This window comes from Mauremys mutica, chromosome 3 (assembly GCF_020497125.1).
Source record: "Mauremys mutica isolate MM-2020 ecotype Southern chromosome 3, ASM2049712v1, whole genome shotgun sequence".
NCBI classification, from domain to species: domain Eukaryota; kingdom Metazoa; phylum Chordata; order Testudines; family Geoemydidae; genus Mauremys; species Mauremys mutica.
The window spans coordinates 114484985-114491224 of NC_059074.1; the positions used below are offsets into that span (position 1 = coordinate 114484985).

General features: G+C 39.8%; 1 protein-coding gene across 1 annotated transcript in view; it reads left to right on the forward strand.

Moving 5' to 3' along the window:
• The window catches only part of ESR1 (estrogen receptor 1), a 285513-nt gene that overhangs the window by 44779 nt on the left and 234494 nt on the right, over window positions 1-6240 (forward strand). The window lies entirely within an intron of this gene.

Genomic DNA, 6240 nt, shown 5'->3' on the forward strand with positions numbered 1-6240 from the left:
TAATCAAATTTCATGGCCAGGTTAATCAAGATAGTTTCTGTGCTGTCTAATTCTCTTTCTGTATCTTCAATCCATATGTAATCAGTAAGGCTGTGAGTCTTTCACAGAGGTCACAGAAGTCACAGTTTCCGTGACTTCTGTGACCTCTGTGACTTTCTCGGACCTCCGTGACTTCTGCAACGGCTAGTGGGCTGACCTCAGGGCTGCTCGAGCAGCTGGGGCAGCCCTGGAGCCAGCCCCACCGGCCGCTGCTCCGACGGCCCCAGGCAACTGGTCCCGGGTACTGCCCTGAAGCAGCTGTCTGGGAGCAGCAGCAGCGCCTAAGGTGACCAGACAGCAACTGTGAAAAATCGGGATGGGGGTGGGGAGTAATAGACACCTATATAAGACAAAGCCTCAAATATCAGGACCGTCCCCATAAAATTGAGGGCCCCGGACTGCTCCTGACCCGGAGAAACAGCAGTGGGGCTCTGGGCTGACCCTTGCCTGGAGGAGTGACAGTGTCTGCTGTCAGAAACCCTCCCCCTCCAGCACCTAAGATTTTGTTAGGGGTATTTTTAGTAAAAGTCACGGACAGGTCACTGGCCGTGCCTTTTTGGTTATTGCCTGTGGTGTCCTGTCCATGACTTTTATTAAAAATACCCAGGACTAAATCGTAGCCTTAGTAATAGGCCCTTCCAGAGGGGCAACTAGAGACAGGTTCTCAACTGGAGCCAGTTTTGAAAGTCCACATTAGTTGGATTTTAATTTTTCAAATCCAAAATCAGTGATGGCTCACATAGGTGTTTAATTTTATCAGCCCTCTGAAAGTTTGTGTGGGTGCAGGATATGTGATTATGTTTTTATTCAGATTTGTATTTTTGAGAGAGGTAGGCAAAACTGGATTAGGTTTTGCAAACTAGGTAGTAGGGATTTTGTTTTGCAAATCTAAAACCAGGGGTGTCTTATAGTCAGGTCCCATTTTATCTGAACCCATGAATTTGGGATGGCGGGGTTCAGATAAATGATTTTGGGTTCATCTCTATGCACAGCATTCTGTTTCTGATGTAATTATTTGTTATATGACTATAATCAAGCAACTCCTTAATCCCCTCCAAGAATACCACAAAACTCAGAGAGCTGTGCTGTATGTTTCTCCATGATCATTGCCAAGCAATATCTCTATCCTGCCAATAAATCATTCTATTTCTATTGCTGTTAACGATTTCTGGCTTTGTGTAAAGGGCCCTTTTAATATAGGCACTGATGTCCTGCTCTTATATCCCACTTTTGGATGAGATAGAAAACAGAGATATTGACTGCTCGGGGTCAGTAAAAATCCCATGTCACTTTTCACAAGAGGGTTTTAATATCAGTATCCTGGCCAATTTACAATTTGGATTGCTAGATTGTGCCAGCTCAAATTCTCTTTTCAGTTCCCACTAAATACATTTCACTTGGATTCACTTCTTGTTCTAAACTGTTGTGTCATGTGTTGCTATGCACTGTTAAACAGCTGCTGTGCTCTGCGCCAGACATGGCTGCATGTCAGTGGTGTTTGTATATGCAATGACTCCTCTATATATAACTTTTAAAGAACCTAGGGATTAATGGCACCAATAAATATATTTTTATTATTTTGTTAGCACCTCATTTTCTTGGACAGTCTTCCTGTCAACAGTATATTCCTTATTATTCCTTCATTTTCATATTACAGTATGTTCAGCATAGAAAAATTGTTTTGTTTTTTTAAAGGGGGCAGGGGCACATGCACATTTTACCTTCTGAAGTGACAGTTGGCACAGCACTGGGTTTTTTTTTTTTTTTTTTAATACTTCATTTTCTTCCTTGAGCTTTTTCTCTCAAAACATAGTAATATCAAAGATACACTATCCCTTGTTTTACAAGGAGAAGCCTTTAGAAATGCAACAGAGAAAGACAGCTAAGTGCAAAATCAGTGGGGATTCAAGAAAGCAATGGTTTAAGTACCATGTATTGAACTAAAGTGGTGTTTTGATGAAAAGGTAGAGAAATCATGTATAATGAAGGTTTTGTTTTCGTACCTGAAGGATAAATCCTAGGCTCTGTCAAGGAAACTACCAAGCACATTTGACCTTCTAAGTCTCAAATGACTGACAGCTAGACAAAACACTGACAATTAATTAATTATGTTCAAGACAGAGATTTTAGGCCTGGACAATGTAATACACGATGTCATCAACAAATTCCTGTTTTTAGCTGTGGGGCAATGTAGCATCCTTGAACCCAAGCTTTGGATATGTAAAATAGCCAGGGGGTTAAAAAACTAAAGCAAAAGAGAGAAGAAAGAGTAGGCATCTTTAGTGAATATTGAACACTCATTCTTTCAGAGAAAAATAGCTTAAATCTAGCCAAGTATATCTTTATGTGTTAGACTGAAGAGCTCTGTTATCAAATTTCTGTTCTCTGTATAGGTCATTATAGACTGTGATCAAATCATTCTTAACATTCTTGTTGTTAAGCTTGAGATAGATCTCCTTGTGTCTTTCACAATAAAGCATGTTTTCCAGTTGTTTAATTATTCTCATGGGTCTTCTCTGAACCCTCTCCAATTTATCCACTGTCTGTCTTGTACTATGGACACCAGAGCTGGACACAGTAGTCCAGTAGTGGTCACACCAGTGCCAAATAAAGAAGTAACGTAATTTGTCTACTCCTGCTCAAATTCTCTTGTTTATACATCCAAGGATTGCATTAGACTTTTTATTCAGTGTCTCACTGGGAGTTCATGTTTTGGTGGTTATCAGCCATGACCTCTAAGTCTTTTTCAAAGTTCATGCTTGTCATGATAGAGTTCCCAATTCTTAAGTGTGGCCTGCATTCTTTGATTCTAGATGTATGACTTTACATTTGGATATACTGAAACACACATTGTGCACAGCTTACCAAGTGATCTAGATTGTTCTGTATCAGTGACCTGTCCTCTTCAACTTGTTCTTTACCAGTTAGAACACTTATTCTCTCTGGCCTTTAAATTTGATATAAAGAAGCCAGTGGAGTGAGAATCTTACCACAGGTATAGTAACACCAGAATCATATCAAGAGAGAGACTATTACCGCCCTGCTTTGTGACATAATACTATAACATATAGATCCTAAAATCATATTGTCATTTTCTTGTAGCTGTGATCACATTTATCACATTGCAAACACATCATTAATTTCATATTTGCTTTATTGTGATGTCTCTTTCAGTGTTTCTGCTTACAAAGTTTCCTTCTTACTCCACCCATTAAGTATATATGTTTAAGATGATTTTTCCCTTGATGTATTCGCTTGCGTAGAAAATTGGAAGTGTGAGGTCATAGTTTCAGTCTTGGTGTTTATGTAAAGTAGAGTGATGTTCACATCCTGACAAACACATTTAAAACAGTGTTAAACAGAGAGTTTTGCTCAACAGGAAAGTTCAAATGGGAGATTTTGTTCCAAACTGGGCTGTTGGGCCAGTTGTTCATTATGTTCGTTAGCAGTGCCAGTCTGGAAAGTAATAGAGTAGGTTAGGACTGGGAACACTGACAGAGAGAAGAAAAAACGAGGGAGCTATGGGAACTGGTGAAAGTATGTGGAGATGACTGGGGGACCTCTCCCCTTAATTGAGTAAACTGTTGGTCAGTGAGAAGTACAATCCAAAGGAAGTTTAAGACCAACTGAGGTGCAGAAGAGCTTTCCCCAGGGAAGTTAAAGATGTACAAAGAGAAGATACTGTTAGTGACCATTTCAGTCTTAATTCTGTAAAGTTCTATTTAGCTTCTTGAAAGAATGTTTCTGTACCTGTACATTTCTTCCAAACCGTTCATCTATTCAGAGTTCAAAAACTGCATTTTTCCAGGTTGAAGCTTATTTTATTTTCTGTGTATGTTCACAATTTTTAAAGGGCCTCTGGTATTATTTCTCTGTTTTTCCTGGGATTTACTGTTCCACTCAATTTAGCTTATTCTGCAAATGTCATTGACGTGCTGTTTATTTCCTCTCTCAGACAGTAAATACGTTAAATAACCTGCACCTCACCCAACTCAATATACTGTCATTTAGGATGCATGTTAGTCAGTTTGAGATACACATGGCAAAATGAAAAATTTAATTCAATTATTTTTTCTTACATTTTCAGTTAAGATTTTGTGAGGCAGAATCTCAAAGATTGTGACAGGAGTGGGGCAGCCTTTACCCTCAAGATACTGTGCTTTTAAGGTGTCAATAGTCTCTAGAGTCCTTGCAGCCTTTCACTCCTCCTTTCTGAGCCTATGCACTTCTCCTAAGTGCCATTGGCCCTTTAATTAATGGTCCTATAAAGCCAGGCCTACCACTTGCCAGTATATTGCAATACCTCCAAACCACAAAGCAGGGGTGCTATATGACAAAGCAAGTTATATGTTTACTCTCCTTCCACTGTTCTTTTTCTCTACATCATTGGTCCTTCACCTATTTCTCTTCTTCCCTTTTCTCCTTTGTCCCTAGCTAGCCAGCTGAGCACATAAGCACGTGCTAAAATTTTAAATTAATGGTAAACTTCAGTGGGTTTAATAATATGATTGAAGTTAAGCACATACCTAAGTGCTTTGCTGGGTCAGGGCTATAGTTCCATCTTGTTGCTTTTTCATTACCATTCTTACTCTTTTATCTTGCTTTTTACTTTCCTCTCTTCTCTTCACTTTATACTTTTTTCTTCATCCTGTCTACAAGTCCCACATTCCTTTCTCATATACTTGGGGGCAGGGATAGCTCAGTGGTTTGAGCATTGGCTTGCTATACCTGGAGTTGTGAGTTCAATCCTTGAGGAGGCCACTTAGGGATCTGGGGCAAAAATTGGTCCTGCCTAGTGAAGGCAGGGGGCTGGACTCAATGACCTTTCAAGGTCCCTTCCAGTTCTAGGAGATTGGTATATCTCCAATTCTTACCTATTACCTTCCCTGCTTGGCTCTCTTCCTCCCCTGCCCTCCCTTTCCAATCTCTCTCCCTCCTCCTTCTCCTTTTCTCTCCCTACAATATTTTTGACCCTGAAGTATGAGTTACACAAGCCAACTTTATGCTATCAAGGTTACTATTCTTGGCGATGGGTTCATCCACAGTGTCTGGTGATAGCATTAGAAAGAAGTCTTTTGTATTGAAAAAGGGACTGCACTTTGTAATGATAGTGACATCAAAGAGCCTCAAAACCACAAAGTTACTAACAGCTATGAAATGTTTCTTTTTAAAGTCTAACTCCTGGGGTAATGATAGCAGAAGTAAGACAGCTGTGCAGGTGCACTAATTACATTACTAGCTGGGGAAAAAAGGCTGGAGGTTACGCTAAAAAGAGAGATCTGTTCTCTCCCACTTTGTAAAAAAATATTAGTCCTGCAGTACTGGAAAAGCAGATTGTGGGACACTGAGAAATATACTATGGAAGTGGAAGCCAAATGTAAAATGTAAGGGAATAGCTGTTCTGCTTTGTCAGGGTTTATGGGCTCTTGCAAAATCATTGAAACTCATGCACTTGAAACCATGAACCTTACTCCCTTCTTTGTACATCAGAACACTGATGTTACCTCCTACTTTGTGACAGCTGCTTGCTCTATGCCTGTTTCTTTTTTTAAGAGATAGTATCTGAAAACTCTAATAACTCTAATTTGCTGTTCAAGGCTTTTTGTGAGGGGCTTGAAGAATAAATGTTCCCTTTCTCCTGGAATGACTGTTATATTTCAATTGAAAACTAAAACGTACACCTATAAATTGCCAACTAACTTCACAGGATGTTAGCATGTTCTGGGAAGCATCAATAAAATAAAATGCTTGTAGAAGAATTTGTACAGTTGATTTCAGCACCTCTTCACTTTTTCTTGGCAACCAGAAAAGGAAAACTTGATTTTACAATAAGAATTTGAACCAAAATCTTCATTGTCTTAAACTGATACAAATGGTTCAGGTTGTAGGGGAGAAAAAATATTTTTCCTTGGTCTTTGACTCATTTAATCTGCATCACTTTATCATGTGATGAGCGCACAGCCCATTTGCTGGGGCTGCCCCTGAGCTGCAGATTTTGGATCAGGCTTCCCAGCAGCCTGCCAGGAAACCAGGCAGGGTTCTGTCAGAATCCTGCCTGCCATTTGATGAAGGTTGTCACCCTGAGACAATGTTGTGAAACATTTAAGGTTTAATTAATCAACATTTTCTGTCAGAAAATCTCCAACCAGCTCTAGCCACACTAACTATCCTGAACTGGTGTAAGGTTTCCACTGTGTCCAC